General features: G+C 42.7%; 1 protein-coding gene across 8 annotated transcripts in view; it reads left to right on the forward strand.

The window, feature by feature from the left end:
- Positions 1-17665, forward strand: part of LOC115865665 (RE1-silencing transcription factor-like) — a 284605-nt gene that overhangs the window by 23424 nt on the left and 243516 nt on the right. For all 8 annotated transcript variants that reach the window (XM_060299400.1, XM_060299401.1, XM_060299403.1 and 5 more), the window contains 2 exons: positions 1302-1434; positions 9452-9602. The gene's annotated coding sequence lies outside the window, so the exon portion shown is untranslated. The remainder of the gene's footprint in view (positions 1-1301; positions 1435-9451; positions 9603-17665) is intronic.

The following is a 17665-nucleotide window of genomic DNA, read 5'->3' on the forward strand; positions in this document are numbered from 1 at the left end:
TTCAAAAACTACTCCAAAACATTGTTTAGAGGTTCAGCAATGCTAGCACATAATGTGTGCTGGGAATAAAAGTAAGAATATTCCCGTCTCACTCTACATCATAGCACCTTACTGACACTGACCTTTTTGACCATTAAATGTTTTGTTGAGTATTCTTTTAAACACATAAAAATTGGGAGAAAGCTTCCACCTTTCACTTTGCCCCCTGGGGGTCTTCTTCTCAGTAATGCAAGGTTTAAAAGTGAGAGTCGGCTTCTTTCCTCCCTTCCTTGTTGCCAAGGAGGATGATCAACCTAGGTGACCCCAATCCCCTTTTAAAAGGATTTACTGTTAGTCTCAATGTAGAGCTCTGAGGAGATATCAGAAACTACTGATACATCATTGCAAAGTTAAAGCTATTTTGGCACATAGTAGGTACCTGACACATGTTGAGAGAATTACATTTATTTCATTAAAAAATATATTAAGTGCCTGTGATGTGACAGGCATTATGCCAAAGCAAGGAATACCGTGGTGGAAAAGATAGAGGAGGTTTCTATTTTGAAGAGGTTTGGGTTCTAATGGGGAACTGTATTAGTCAGGGTGGGATAACTTCTCTAATGAAAACACACAGACACCTAATTCTCGATGGCTTAGCTCAATAAAAAATAGATTCTTCACTCGTTTCATCTCAGTCTGATTTGGGCTGATGAGAGGATGGGTGTTCTGCTCCATGCAGACCTTCGGGGTCCCAGGCTCCTTCCACATTCTTTTATGTCCGCAGAGCCCTCTCCATTCAGCCAGCAGATTGAAAAGAGAGTTAGGAGACTGCACGGGTAGTTTTCATGATACGGCCAAGCCTGGAAGTGGCAGACATCACTTTACCCACATTGCACTGACCAGGCTGAGACATGTGGCCACACCTAACTGCAGAGGAGGTTGGGAAACATAGCTGAGTATGCAGAAAAGAAAGGAAAGAGTTTGGTGAACACACACAGTCTCTACTGCAGGGGTAGACAAGGAAGTATAATCTGGTGTGGTAAGTGCTGTACTATGGGGAGGTAAAGGGTGCTTGATAATATACAGGAGAGACACCTAACCCATACTGAGCTTGGGCAGAGAATATCCTGAAGGAACTGATGCCTAAGCTGGCAGAAAAAAAGTTCACTGCTCTCTACAATATGGTAACTTGTCCCCTAATGAGATACTACTGCCTTGCATGAACAATTTGTTTAAATCCAAAAACCTTTTTTTTTTTTCCCAAAGTAACCATTAGAAAATAATAAGCCCTTTCTTGGGTTCCTCTTGTTCTCTGCTTTAAGGAGAAATGGGCGGAGTCAAGACGGTGGACTAGGAAGACGCATAATTCGTGTCTCCACACAACTAGGGCACCTACAAGGCACTGGTGGGGGACCATGGACGACTAAGGGAACGGGAGGAACCTCCAGTGACCGGGTAGGATGTGAGGCATGGGGGGAGAGAAAGGGGAGTGAAGGGGGAGGAGAAGTGGAGGCCAGGCGGGACTGGTGCCCCTGAGGGGCGGCTAGGGGAGGGGAAGGGATACCACACCCGAAGGGGGAAATTGGGGGACCATTGGGAGGGCGGAGGATCAAAAGGGAGCATGGCCAGGCTTCTCCTGCCTACTTGGGCCCCCCAGAGCCTGCTGAGATCCCGGGTCTGATCCTCTGCCCACCGAGGCCCCCTCCAGCTGGGCGGGTCCTGTGGGAGTGGGAGGGAGGGAAGGCAGAGCAAAAGTAAAGGCCGGACCTCCGAGACCGAAACCCCTGAGGGTCGGCTGGGGTAGGGGAGGAGTTCCTACACCCAGCGGGACCCACCCATGGTGAGGGGTCCAGCGGCGACGGGGGAGACCCTGGGGGAGATGGGGGGGAGGGGCACAAAGGAACGGAAGGGAACGGGGCCAGCACTTTCCCTGTCCACTTAGGCACCGGGGAGCCTGTTGGGCTCCCGGGCCTCAGATCCTCCCTTATAATAAGTAGAGCCCAAGCCCTGCCCCTACACCCCCACCCAGGGCCCCACCTCTACACTCTGTGACCCCCTCTGAGACCCCCTCCAACGCGCTGGGGCTAAACCCCACCCACACATCCTCACCCAGGGCTCTACCTCCAAACTCTGGAACTCCACACTCCGAAAGCCCCCCTTTCCACGTGCTGCCTCTCCCCTTCTGTGCAGATCCTAAGCAGAGGTCCCACCCCACGCTTGAACGGCACCCTGCCTAGGCCCTGACCCCAAAGCCTTTTCCGCCTGCGTGTGTCCCGAGCCTAGGCCCCTCCCCATGCTCAAACGTCACCCCCACCCACCCACCTAGGGCCTGCCCCACCCTAAACCCCACCCCTCCTAAACCCCACCCCTCCTAAAGTCCCCATAGTCAAGGCTTTTTTATTTTATTTTATTTTATTTTATTTTCTCCTCTTTTAGATTGGGGTTCTGTTTTACCTTGTTGATTCACTGCAGTTGATTCTTTCATATTTTTATTTTTCCTAATAAATCTTTTGTTTTTCTAATTTTATTCTTTATACTTTGTTACTATTCTCTCCTTTTCGCTTGTTCCCCCCCCTTTTTTCTTTTTTTTTTTCTGTTGTGGTTTTATTTTACCTTGTTGCAGTTGTTTCAATTATATTTTTCCTATTATTCTTTGATATTGTACTGCTCCTTTCTTTCTTTCTTTCTTTTTTTTACTGCGCCACGAAGCTTGTGGGATCTTGGTTCCCAGGCTGGAGGTCAGACCTGAGCTCCTGTGGTGGGAGCTCTGAGTCCAAACTACTGGACTAACAGAGAACTTCAAACCCCAGGGAATATCAATTGGAGTGAGGCCTCCAGGAGGTCTTCATCTCAGCGCCAAGACCTGGCTCTATCCAACTGCCTGCAAACTCCAGGGCTGGATGCCTCAGGCCAAACAACCAGTAAGACAGGAATACAGCACCACCCATCAAAAAAGAAAAAAAAAAAAACGACAAAAAATATGTTACAGACGAAGGAGCAAGGTAAAAACCTACAAGACCAAATAAATGAAGATGAAGTAGGCAGCCTACCTGAAAAAGAATTCGGAGTAAAGATAGTAAAGATAATACAAAATTTCAGAAACAGAATGGAGAAAATACAAGAAATATTTAACAAGGATCTAGAAGAACTAAAGGCAAACAAACAGTGATGAACAACACAGTTACTGAAATTAAAAATAGTCTAGAAGGAATCAATAGCAGAATAACTGAGGCAGAAGAACGGATAAGTTAGCTGGAAGATAAAATGGTGGAAATACCTGCTGAGGAGCAGAATAAAGAAAAAAAAATGAAAAGAATTGAGGACAGTCTCAGAGACCTCTGGGACTACATTAAATGCACCAACATTCGAATTATAGGGGTCCCAGAAGAAGAGAAAAAGAAAGAGTCCCAGAAAATATTTGAAGAGATTATAGTTGAAAACTTCCCTAACATGGGAAAGGAAATAGTCAATCAAGTCCAGGAAACACAGAGAGTACCATACAGGATAAACCCAAAGAGAAACATGCCGAGACACATATTAATCAAACTATCAGAAATTAAATACAAAGGAAAAATATTAAAAGAAGCAAGGGAAAACAATAAATAACATACAAGGGAACTCCCATGAGGTTAACAGCTGATCTTTCAGCAGAAACTCTGCAAGCCAGAAGGGACTGGTAGGACATATTTAAAGTGATGAAACGGAAAAACCTACAACCAAGATTACTCTACCCAGCAAGGATCTCATTCAGAGTCAGTGGAGAAATTAAAACCTTTACAGATAAGCAAAAGTTAAGAGAATTCAGCACCACCAAACCAGCTTTACAACAAATGCTAAAGGAATTTCTCAAGCCAGGAAACACAAGACAAGGAAAAGACCTACAAAAACAAACCCAAAACAATTAAGAAAGTGGTAATAGGAACATACATATCAATAATTACCTTAAAAGTAAATGGAAAGACATATGGGAACATATGTATATGTATAACTGATTCACTTTGTTATAAAGCAGAAACTAACACACCATTGTAAAGCAATTATACCCCAATAAAGATGTTAAAAAAAAACAGTAAATGGATTAAATGCTCCAACCAAAAGACATAGACTGGCTGAATGGATACAAAAACAAGACCTGTACATATGCTGTCTACAAGAGACCAACTTCAGACCTAGGGACACATACAGACTGAAAGTGAGGGGATGGAAAAAGATATTCCATGCAAATGGAAACCAAAAGAAAGCTGGAGTAGTAATTCTCATATAAGACAAAATAGACTTTAAAATAAAGACTATTACAAGAGACAAAGAAGGACACTACATAATGATCAAAGGATCAATCCAAGAAGAAGATATAACAATTGTAAATATTTATGCACCCAAGATAGGAACACCTCAATACATAAGGCAAATGCTAACAGCCATAAAAGGGGAAATCGACAGTAACAAGGAATAGTAGGGGACTTTAACACCACACTTTCACCAAAGGACAGATCATCCAAAATGAAAATAAATAAGGAAACACAAGCTTTAAATGACACGTTAAACAGGATGGACTTAATAAATACTTACAGGACATTCCATCCAGAAACAACAGAATACACTTTCTTCTCAAGTGCTCATGGTAAATTCTTCAGGATAGACCATATCTTGGGTCACAAATCAAGCCTTGGTAAATTTAAGAAAATTGAAATCATATCAGGTATCTTTTCTGACCACAACACTATGAGACTAGATACCAATTACAGGAAAAAAAACTGTAAAGTACAAACACATGGAGGCTAAACAATACACTACTAAATAACCAAGAGATCACTAAACAAATCAAAGAGGAAATCAAAAAATACCTAGAAACAAATGACAATGAAAACATGATGACCCAAAACCTATGGGATGCAGCAAAAGCAGTTCTAAGAGGGACGTTTATAGCAATACAATCCTACCTCAAGAAACAAGAATAATTTGAAACACCCTAACCTTATGCCTAAAGCAATTAGAGAAAAAGAACAAAAAAACCCAAAGTTAGCAGAAGGAAAGAAATCATAAAAATCAGATAAGAAATAAATGAAAAAGAAATGAAGGAAACGTAGCAAAGACCAATAAAACTAAAAGCTTGTTCTTTGAGAAGATAAACAAAATTGATAAACCATTAGCCAGACTCATCAAGAAAAAAAGGGAAAAGACTCAAATCAACAGAATTAGAAATGAAAAAGACGTAACAACTGACACTGCAGAAATACAAAGGATCATGAGAGATTACTACAAGCAACTCTATGCCAATAAAATGGACAACCTGGAAGAAATGGACAAATTATTAGAAAAGCACAAGCTTCCAAGACAGAACCAGGAAGAAATAGAAAATATAAACAGACCAACCACAAGCACTGAAATTGAAACTGTGATTAAAAATCTTCCAACAAACAAAAGCCCAGGACCAGATGGCTTCACAGGCGAATTCTGTCAAACATTTAGAAGAGCTAGCAGCTATCCTTCTCAAACTCTTCCAAAATATAGCAGAGGGAGGAACAGTCCCAAACTCATTCTGCGAGGCCACCATCACCCTGATACCAAAACCAGACAAAGATGTCACAAGAAAGGAAAACTACAGGCCAATATCTCTGATGAACACAGATGCAAAAATCCTCAGCGAAATACTAGCAAACAGAATCCAACAGCACATTAAAAGGATTATACACCATGATCAAGTGAGGTTTATCCCAGGAATGCGAGGATTCTTCAATATATGGAAATCAATCAATGTGATACACCATGTTAACAAATTGAAGGATAAAAACCATATGATAATCTCAGTAGATGCAGAAAAAGGTTTCGAGAAAATTCAACACCCATTTGTGATAAAAACTCTCCAGAAAATGGGCATAGAGGGAACCTACTTCAACATAATAAAGGCCATATATGACAAACCCACAGCAAGCATCATACTCAATGGTGAAAAACTGAAAACATTTCCTCTAAGATCAGGAACAAGACAAGGTTGCCCACTCTCACCACTGTTATTCAACATAGTTTTGGAAGTTTTAGCCACAGCAATCAGAGAAGAAAAAGAAATAAAAGGAATCCAAATAGGAAATGAGGAAGTAAAACTGTCACTGTTTTCAGATTTTATTATACTATACATAGAGAATACTAAAGATGCCACCAGAAAACTACTAGAGCTAATCAATGAATTTGGCAGAGTAGCAGGATACAAAATTAATGCACAGAAATCTCTTGCATTCCTATACACTAATGATGAAAAATCTGAAAGAGAAATTAAGGAAACACTCCCATTTACCATCGCAACCAAAAGAATAAAATACCTAGGAGTAAACCTACCTAAGGAGACAAAAGACCTGTATGCAGAAAACTATAAGACACTGATAAAAGAAATTAAAGATGATACAAACAAGATGGAAAGATACACCATGTTCTTGAATTGGAAGAATCAACATTGTGAAAATGACTGTACTACCCAAAGCAATCTACAGATTCAGTGTAATCCCTATCAAACTACCAATGGCATTTTTCACAGAACTAGAACAAAAAAATTGCACAATTTGTATGGAAACACAAAAGACCCTGAATAGCCAAAGCAATCTTGAGAAAGAAAAACGGAGCTGGAGGAATCAGGCTCCCGGACTTCAGACTATACTACAAAGTTACAGTAATCAAGCCAGTATGGTACTGGCACAAAAACAGAAATATAGATCAATGGAACAGGATAGAAAGCCCAGAGATAAACTGACACATGTGGTCACCTTATCTTTGATAAAGGAGGCAAGAATATACAATGGAGAAAAGAAAGCCTCTTCAATAAGTGGTGCCTGGAAAACTGGACAGCTACATGTAAAAGAATTGAACTAGAACACTCCCTAACACCATACACAAAAATAAGCTCAAAATGGATTAAAGATCTAAATGTACGGCCAGACACTATAAAACTCTTAGAGGAAAACATGGGCAGAAACTCTATGACGTAAATCATAGCAAGATCTTTTTTGACCCACCTAGAGAAATGGAAATCAAAACAAAAATAAATAAGTGGGACTAATGAAACTTAAAAGCTTTTGCACAGCAAAGGAAACCATAAAAAAAAGACCAAAAGACAATCCTCAGAATGGGAGAAAATATTTGCAAACGAAGCAACTGGCAAAGGTTTAATCTCCAAAATTTACAAGCAGCTCATGCAGCTCAATATCAGAAAAACAAACAACCCAATCCAAAAATGGGCAGAAGACCTAAATCGACGTTTCTTCAAAGAAGATATACAGATTGCCGACAAACACATGAAAAGATGCTCAACATCAGTAATCATTAGAGAAATGCAAATCAAAACTACAATGAGGTATCACCTCACACCGGTCAGAATGGCCATCATCAAAAACTCTACAAACAATAAATGCTGGAGAGGGTGTGGAGAAAAAGGAACCCTCTTGCACTGTTGGTGGGAATGTAAACTGATACAGCCACTATGGAGAACAATATGGAGGTTCCTTAAAAAACTAAAAATAGAACTACCATATATGACCCAGCAATCCCACTACTGTGCATATACCCTGAGAAAACCATAATTCAAAAAGAGTCATGTACCAAAGTGTTCATTGCAGCTCTATTTACAATAGCCAGGAGGTGGAAACAACCTAAGTGTCCATCATCGGATGAATGGATAAAGAAGATGTGGCACATATATATACAATGGAATATTACTCAGCCATAAAAAGAAATGAAATTGAGTTATTTGTAGGTGAGGTGGATGGACCTAGAGTCTGTCATACAGAGTGAAGTAAGTCAGAAGGAGAAAAACAAATACTGTATGCTAACACATATATGGAATCTAAAAATAACTGGTTCTGATGAATCTAGGGGCAGGACAGGAATAAAGACACAGACATAGAGAATGGACTTCAGGACACGGGGAGGGGGAAGGATAAGCTGGGACGAAGTGAGAGAATAGCATTGATATATATACACTACCAAATTTAAAATAGATAGCTAGTGGGAAGCAGCTGCATAGCACCGGGAGATCAGCTCAGTGCTTTGCGACCATCTAGAGGGGTGGGATAAGGAGGGTGGGAAGGAGATGCAAGAGGGAGGGGATATGGGGACATGTGTATGCATATAGCTGATTCACTTTGTTATACAGCAGAAACTAACACAACATTGTAAAGCAAATATACTCAATAAAGATGTTGAAAAAAAAGATAATACTGAAATACACAAAGCAAAAAAAAAAAAAGGGTGTGAGAATTCCCTGGTGGTCCAGTGGTTAGGACTCGGTGCTTTCACTGCCCAGGGCCCGGGATCAACCTGGTCGGGGAGTCAGGGAACTAAGATCCCGCAAGCCGCACAGCTTGGCCAAAAAGGAAAAAGAAAAAAGAAATGGCATAATGTGGCATATGCTGTTGGCTGACTGCTCAAAAGCTATTCCTTCCTTCTTCTTTGAAAAGAAAATGCAAATTTTCTTCAGCTATCAAACAACAGTGTGTTCTAGGAAAACAGATTCTATGAAATGGGCTGGAATTAGTCTACGGCAACCATGGTAGTCCAATTCACCTTTCATTCATTTGGCAAATATTTAATGAGCTCCTGCTATGTGCCAGTCTGTTCTAAGTGCTGACTATCTTTGCCAGTTATAAGCATGGGGTGGACATGTGGTGCAATTCCAGACAGTGAGGGGCAAGGGGAAGACTGCTGGGGGGCTTCTGGGAAAGGCTTTTCCTCCCTAAAACAATAAAATGAGAGTTGCCTGAAGAGAAAGGCAGGGCTTTCCTTCCTGTGTCCGGATGGTGGGTGGTGTTATGTGGGATGTGGTACTTGGAACTGGAGTAGTAATCTTGCGACCACGAAAAGAAAGAGAAGAGAATCTCAGGGAGGATGACACAGAGCTCTGGCCTAGTTAGGTGGTCAAATTTTCCAAACCTGGAATCCCCTACACTTCTTATATGAGAAAATAGAAAGCCTGATAAGACACTTTCAGTTGGATATTCACTCACTTGTAGCCAAAATCATCCTAACAAATACGTGTGGTTTTGTTGGCGTTGTTTGTTTTGGATTAGAATGAGTGAATATTTTAATAAATGGATGAAGACTCTGATATTTTTTTATTTTCCTCTCAGCTGTCCTGTTTGATCATGGAGGATTTTATATCCCAGACATCTTTATGGATAAAAATCATTTTCCTTGATCTGTCTCCTCCTTTGGCCACTGCAGATCCCCCCCACTGGAAGCTGACATGTTTGGCAGCAAAGCCACGTTCTCTTCTAGGTCCCCTAGATGTGTGCCCCTTGGGGAGCACTCCGTTATGAGGGTGTTTGGGTTTTTTAATGTGGAAGAGGCATCTTCTCATTTGAAGAATCATCTTTCTTTCTGTGAACTTGATAGGCAGGTTCGTTCCTCCCTGCCTCCCCCCCTAAATTTGCTCCCTCCCTTCCTCCCCACCCAACCTCTCTCCCTCTCTCTCCTTCTTTTACCACAGATGAACTGGGCTGTGAGCTGTACTTTCTTTGACCTGTGAGATTTTTGGAGGCTCCTTGAATCTTGTTCAAACATGAACCTGGCAAACTCCATGTCCTAATTCAAAGCGTCCTGACTGAACTCAGTGGAACTCCAGCTAAGGAATTAAGTTGGTAAGCCAATGATATTTGAAATGAATAACGGAGATATTTGGGGATAAGCTTTAATTTTGGAATAAGTATGTCAAAGAGCTTTTGCTGGAACGATTTGGCATAAAGTTGCAAATATTTAAGATGCCACTTGGCTTCTCACTGTCTTGATGATGCCAGTACAGGGGATATCTTTCCCATGCACTGTTGAGATTTGGGTGCTAATGCCTATTGTATCTCATTATTACATTGTTGATCTAAAAGATCATCGTCACCCTTTGGGGATTTTCATGTCTGCCCATTTCTTATGTCATTGGTTGTTTTGACTAATAACTATAAGTCAAGGGAGAAGTGTGGCATTGGTTAGGGTACTGACAGGAAATAGATGGCAGAAGTAATTAAGACAATTTAATGAAAGGACTCTACAAATATTTGAGGAGTTTTAAGGGAAATCAAGAAGGGTAGTGAAACACTGGGGCTAATAAGTGTTACTACCTCTAGGATTAGAATAGGTCAAGGAGAGGAAGAGGTTACTGAAAGCTGGAGAGACTTATAGCTGTGGAAAGGGCCTCGTGACAGAGGCTGTGGCCTTGGCTAGAAGAGCATAGTCACTGTCAAACCATGACTCTGGAAGGACGTAGACTGGGAAAAAATACCCTGATCTTACTCTACTCTTATCCTCTGATCTCCTCCTAGTGACTATCATTGGCTAAACCCCAGCAGAAGTCAGGGGGCAAAGGAGCCTGGCTGAGGTATCTGTAATGTCACCCTCCTTGGCCACAGAGTCGGGTAGAAAAGGATGCCGAGTGGATGTGGATGGACAAATAGGACTATCCATTTGTGTGCCTTCATTTTCCTTGTCAATAACTTTAGAATCAGTTAGTAGGTAGGCAGATCCTAGACCCATTCTTTAATCTATATGCCTTTATTGCTTAGGGTATAGGCTAGACTCTATAATAAGAGATCCCCAACACTGTGACTTAATCAAGATGTAACTTTATTTCTCTATCAGGTATAGTCCTATATAGAAGGCCAGGGTTGGTGCAATGACTTGATGGTGCTGAGTGCTTTGGTAGATTATTAGTTCTGCTGAAAAAAGTATTTTCAGTCTTCTTCCTCTGGAAATAAGGAAGAAATGTGCTCTTCTGCCCCCTTGGGGTTAGTTGTGGTCATGCAACTTGCTTTGGCCAGTGAAATGTGAGTGTAAGGTGTGTCAGAGAAGCACTTGGTTGCCAGCGCAAGGCTTTCGCACTCCTTTCCCTGTTCACTGAAATTTGTGGAAGCACTACTGATATGAAGGACAGCCATCCTGAAGAGTTTCTCAGAGCTGCAGCAGATTTGTGGAAGTGAGAAGTAAAGCATTGCTTTTAGGCCACTGAGATCAGAAGTTGGTTATTAGTGCAGCTAAACCTGCTATTTCCTGACTAATACAGAGACCCAGGCTCTTTCTGTTTTGTTGCCCTCCGGCACCTAAGGGATTGCGGTCATCTGCATGATATGAGACAACCAATTACCATAGTCACATTCTAGCTCATGGGAAGTGGGAAGGAGAAACGAGAGCACACTTAGTTTTTTAGGGACATGACCTGGAAGTAGCACACATCACCTCACTGACCACATCCAGAGCTTTAGTTATCTATTGCTGGCTAACACGTTATCCCAAAGCTTAGCAGATTAAAACAACAGACCTTTATTCTATCAAACCATTTCAGGAGCAGCTTAGCTGGGTGGTTGTGGCTCAGGGGCTGCAGTTGTCTGAAAGCTAGACAGGGGCTGGAGGACGCACTTCCAAGCTCACTCACAGGGTTCTTGGCAGACCTCTTTCCTCACTGGCTGTTTTCAGGGGCCTTAGTTCCTTGCCACGTGGACCTCTCCACATGGCAGCTGCCTTTCCCTGGAGCAACTAATCCCAGAGAGAGAGAGAGAGGCAGAGAGAGAGAGAGAAGTTGCAGTGTCTTTTAGAAACTAATCTCAGAAGTGACACATCATCATTTCTGCTTTTTTTACTGGGTCACACAGACCAACCCCTGTTCAGTGTGGGAAGGACCTATGCACATGTGTGAATACCAGAAGGCAGAGCTCATTGGAGGCTGGCTATAAAACCTAACTATATGGGAAGTGAGCAAATTTAGTCTTTAGCTGGGCAGCCATTCTCCTCAGATAAAATTACAGGAAGAAAGAGAGAAGGGCTAAGGGGACAACCAGAATTCTCTGCCTCAGCTCTCCCCCTCTGGAGAAAGGGGACATAAATATATATACATATATATACAGTTTTTCTCATACATGAACACACATTCTGTATCTTGAAAAGATTCTAAGCTTCTAGATTATGGTTCCTATGCTATGCCCCGAGGATTCTTATCCTCAGCATCACTATCCCCAGAAACTTGCCTTCTTCACTCCCAGGCAATGCCAAATTCCAAAGTAGAAACCTTTTTTTTTTAAAAAAAAGGGGTGGGGAGAGGAAGCCTCCATCTGGGAGAAAGAGAAAGAAAATCCTTCTGCATTGCTCATCTGGAATTCCAAGGATGAGTCATAGGAACTGTGAGTCAGTTTGTCATTGTATCTGGGTAGTTGGATGAGTTTTGTAAATTGAGATTCAAGTCCAATGTTTCTCATATTTTTCTTTTTTTTTCTTTCTTTCTTTTTTTTTTTTTTTTGCGGTACACGGGCCTCTCACTGTTGTGGCCTCTCCTGTTGCGGAGCACAGGCTCCGGACGCGCAGGCTCAGCGGCCATGGCTCACGGGCCCAGCCGCTCCATGGCATGTGGGATCTTCCCAGACCGGGGCACAAACCCATGTCCCCTGCATCGGCAGGCGGACTCTCAACCAGTGCGCCACCAGGGAAGCCTTCTCATATTTTCCTAAGTTTAGGTGGTGAACTCTTACAAGAAGCCACATTGAAATTTATGTTTACAGGAGTACATCCCCAGTGCAGCAGTGCTGAAATATTTGTCAGAATACAGCTGATGGTGAAGCTGAAGGGAGAGGCTCTCTAGAAACCTTTGCTTCTTCATGCCTATAATAGTTCATAGAGACCACACCATCAAAGCACCAGCCTTCTGAAAACCAAGAAATCTTATTGTCCTTCCTTGTCAACATAAACCGTGGCTCATGTCCTGCATCCCTGCCTGACTTACATGTGCTCCACTACCTCCTAGTACTTCCATCATGGGATGAGAATATGAAGTTTTAAATTATACCATTATTATTGCTAGTTACTTTGACATTGAGTTTGGGCAGGGATACATTTGAAACGATGTGAGGTTTTAAAATGACCCTTTAGTGGACGGTGGAATATGTGAACAAGATTTCTACATGGAGGTGGCCAGGGTTGAGGGCGAGTAGCCAGATGTCCCCAGGAAGGTAACAAAATCATATCTACCATATGTTTGCACTTAATTCAAAAACGTATGTACTTAATATCCATATATTATCTACCTGTTAGTAATCATCTTTTCCATTAATATGGAAAAATAATCTTTTTTCTCAAGTCCCCAGTGATTGAGAAATGTCTGGTACTCTGTCCAGTTACTTTCAGGGTTTGTTGGCCTATGTATTCCTGGCTGTCTTCTACTCTAAGTTCCTGCTTCTCCTGGATTCATAATTCCCCTAGTGGCCAATATTCCTCCTTCTACGCACTCCTCTCTTCCTTTCTTCCCTCTCCCATTAGTTAGGATTCTTTTTGCTGCAAATGACAGACACACCAAGAAGGGAATTCACTAGTTCACAGAGCTAGGAAGGCTGGGATGGCCTGAGGGAAGAGTGGACCTAGCTGCTGTCTGTCTGTCTGTCTGTCTCTTTCTCTAATTTCCATCTCTGCTTGCCTCCATTCTCTCTCATTACAGTGTAACCTTCTCTACGTGGCTGGGTAGATGGCTGCCTGCAACCCCAGGCCTCCACCCTCACAACTCTCCATGCACGAGGTTAATAGAGAACTGCCCCTCCCGGTCCAGTTGGGAAAACTCTGGTGAGGGATTTTGATTGGCTCAGCTTAGGTCAAGAGCCCACACCTTGGTTCAGTCCCTGTGTGTGAAGGGAGGTGGCTTTGTGATTGGCCAGTCTGGGTCGTGTGTCTAATTCTGAGTAGAGTGGGGAACCTGGGACACTGTGATTAACTGCTCTACCAGGACCACATGAAGTGGGAGGTGTTCCCCAAATGTAAAGGGGTGCTGTTACCCCTTTATAAGAAGAGAGCAGACAGAAGCAGAGCTTCTGCTGTCCACTGTGGGCCACAAATGTGGCCCAAGCAGCTCCTTTCCCGGCTCCCAAAGCATCACCAATGCAAGGCTATTTTGTGCAATAGTGCTTTCCTAAAGGTAGAAGATAACAAAGAGCAGTGACTGAATGGCAACAGTGGACCAGCATCGTACAGGTGTTCATTTAAAATGAATATTTGACATTTTGAAGTCTCTGAGCCAAATCCACCAGTCTTCTGAGTCAGCAGACTTGTTGCTGGAGCCTGCACGCCCATACCAGATCATTCTTCTCCATCTCTCCTCTCAGTGCCTGAGGGCCCCAGCTAGCCTCCTACCTGAGCATCCAGGGGACACAGTCCCAAGTTCCTGCTACTTTATTGTGCACAGCCACTGAATTCTTCATTTTTTTTTTTTCTCCTTCTAGACCTGTGTTTTATAGCCAACAACGCTCATCAGGACGCTTTCATAAACAAAAGAGCAAATTCTCCCTTAGGAAGAATCTTTCTAAGGATATTGTGATTCATAATAAGAAATACATATGTTTGCTCTTCATCTTACTCCTGGCACACAGCTCCTAAAACCCTTGTAATTTCCTAAGTGATAAGAGTCATGTGAGCATCTTGTGTTACAGGATTTGGTCTTTTGCCCTCAAATAGTTCCAATTTCTGAAGTATCTCCAGAGTGAGAAAGGTGAAGGGAGCATCTTGTTATTCATTAACAAGCCCCTTTCAACCACACCTGAATTTATGTTATGGGGGTGATTTTTGGAGAGCCCCTGGATAACCACTGGATGGGGACTGGTCACTGGGGGAACAAATCAGGTGATTAGAGGGTTGGAACTTTCAGCCCCACCCCTCCCCCTCTGACCTCCAGGGAGGGGAGAGGGGCTGGGAATTGAGTTTAATCGTGAATGGCCAATGATTTTATCAATCACACCTCTATAATGAAACCTCCATAAAAAACCCCTAAAGTACAGGGTTCAGAGAGCTTCTGGGTTGGTGAATAGGTGAAGGTGCTGGGAGAGTGCTGTGCCCAGAGAGGGCCTGGGAGCTCCACATCCTTCCCCTGCATACCTTGCCCTTTGCATCTCTTCCATCTAGCTGTTCCTGAGTTATATCCTTTATAATAAACTGGTAATCTGGTAAGAAAACTTTTCCTGAGTTCCGTGAGCTGCTCTAGCAAATCAATCCAATCCGAGAAGGGGGTCTTGGAAACCTTCAATTTGCAGCCAATCAATCAGAAGCACAGGTAACAACCTGGGCTTGCAACTGGCATCTGAAGTGGGGGGCAGTCTTGTGGGACTGAGCCCTTAACCTGTGGGATCTGATGCTAACTCCAGGTAGACAGTGTCAGACCGAATTGAATTGCAAGACATCCAATTGGTGTCACAGGACTGCTGCATGTGGGGGAAAAAACCCCACATATCTGGTGTCAGAAGTGAAATATTCTGAGTAGAGTGTTGTAGCAGAGAAAAACAAGAGTTTTTCATTTATACATCCTCTCAGAGCAGTGGTTCAAACAGCAGCTATCTCCTAAAATGGTTTCTTCTCCCTGTTCCCTGTGTATTTATGCACTGAAAACATGCCTACCCTCAAGAATATTATGGTTAATATTAGGGTTACCTCTGCATGGTGAGATCATGGTTAATTTTTATGGGTTTGTTTGTTTTATTGTATGTTTGTTTGGGGTTGGTTTTGCTTATCTGTTTCTACAATTAACAAATGAAACTGGTGCCATTCAAGACAAGAGAAAAGGACAGAGCCTGCTGCTTCTGTACCTTTTAGCAAGAAACACAAAACTCTTCCCCAGGACTTCCCTGGTGGCGCAGTGGTTAAGAATCCGCCTGCCAGTGCCGGGAACACGGGTTCAAGCCCTGGTCTGGGAAGATCCCACATGCCGCAGAGTAACTAAGCCCGTGCACCACAACTACTGAGCCTGTGCTCTAGAGCCGCGAGCCACAACTACTGAGCCCACGCACCACAACTACTGAAGCCCACGCGCCTAGAGTCCGTGCTCTGAGACAAGAGAAGCACACGCTTCTGCAATGAGAAGCACATGAACCACAACGAAGAGTAGCCCCCGCTCGCCGCAGCTAGAGAAAGCCTGCACGCAGCAACAAAGACCCACACAGCCAAAAAAAACAAAACAAAAAAACTCTTCCCCAAAGCCTTCTATCACTGCCCCCTCCCCCCTCCCCACACCACCACCACCACCCCTCCCCCCTTAAACCTAAACCTCATTGGCCAGACTGTGTCACATGACCACAGCTCCACGTAAGGAGGTGTAGTATTGTATTTTGGTTTTCCAGCCTCAGCAACCTTGGTAGACAAAGGAGGTAACAGAGAGAGGGGTTGGGAATAATTATCAGGCTAAGCAGCCAACAGTGTCAGCAACAGAAGTAGGACACACAGCGAAGAAAGAGGGGATTGTGCAGAGTTTTTCCCAGCCTGGGGTGGGTATTACCACTTTGCTGTGTGACCCTGGGTGTCCAGAAGAGACTCCTGATATTAAAAGTTAGTTAGAGCTCTGGGTTCTGGTTAACGCTTATCTCAGGCATCAAAATGAACCTTTCCCTGTCCTCATTAGTACTTTGTAGCAGTAGTAATTATTATTATTTTTTCAAATTTCAATCATTTATTTCATCTGACCCAGTATATCCAAAACACTATGATTTCAACATGTAACCAAGAGAAAAGTTATGAATGAGATATTTTACATTTTCTTTTTTCATACTCAGGCTCTGATATCTGGTGTGCACTTTACAGCACGTCTCAGTTTGGATTAGCCACATTTCAAGTGTTCAATAGCCACATGTGGCTAGTGGCTACCAAACTGGACGGCGCAGCAAGCTCTAAAGAGAGCTGATCTAGAGTTAGAGGGAGCTCTAAAAAGATTTTGATCTAGAGCTAGAGCGCTCTAGAGTACTAGCAATAGTAATTATTATTACTATTTACAAAGTGCTTTTTTTCTTTCAGTAGAGTATTGCTATCTTTGTATTACAGTTGAAAAAGTAAACTCAAGGAGGTTAATATTGGTAACAAATTTACATTTAAAAGGGCACTGACTCTTTCCCTGAGGCTGCCCAGCAGTGCAGAGGTGGAGACTCAGGTACATTTAAGATTTCACTCCACCTGCTGAACACTAAATCAACCTAATTAAGGTTGATGACACCGAGAAACTAGGGCAATGGGTAGGCCTCTGAAAAACTGACAGAGAGGAAAACTTGGCAAAGTGGTTGGTTGCAGTTGTGTGGTGGTTAAGGACTGTGGTATCATCAAGGAGTACTTCAAATGCAAAAATGAACAAATAAAAAACTTGGCTCTAGTTAAACATATATATTAATTGAATAATTAATTAGTTAAAGGATACCTGATCCTCATTCCCTTCCAGCACCTGCTATTTAAGGACTGTTGACTCTTGGGCCTGATAAATACAGGAAGTGATCCTTCTGTCCTAAACGTGCTTCTCAGCTCCCAGCTAAAGGCACACTCTCTGCCCAGCTGGTTAACTCTTCTTGTCTCAGATGGCTTATTCTAGAATCATGTCTCTGGTGTGCTGGAGAAAGACTTCTGAGCTGGGGCTTAGACCTGGTTTAGCATCTCTCTCATTGCCTGACATGGGCAAATCTCCATGCTCTGTCTGGATCTGCTTTGCCTACAGTCATATTAACAGCACTTTTCTTTTTTCTCTCTGTTAGTCTGTGTCTATGAAAGTGCTTTGAAAGGTAAAGAATACTCTCTCTATGCGGGTATGTATGATGTGCTCACATTCCTGTATTGTCCCCACCTCCTCCCTTCTTTCTTTCCAGAAAGTGATGTCAGTATCCAGCCCTGTGCTGACAGATTCTCAGACCACCATCAATTAGGTTGCAGAGGAGCAAGCCAGATG

Source organism: Globicephala melas, chromosome 5, assembly GCF_963455315.2.
Source record: "Globicephala melas chromosome 5, mGloMel1.2, whole genome shotgun sequence".
NCBI lineage: Eukaryota > Metazoa > Chordata > Mammalia > Artiodactyla > Delphinidae > Globicephala > Globicephala melas.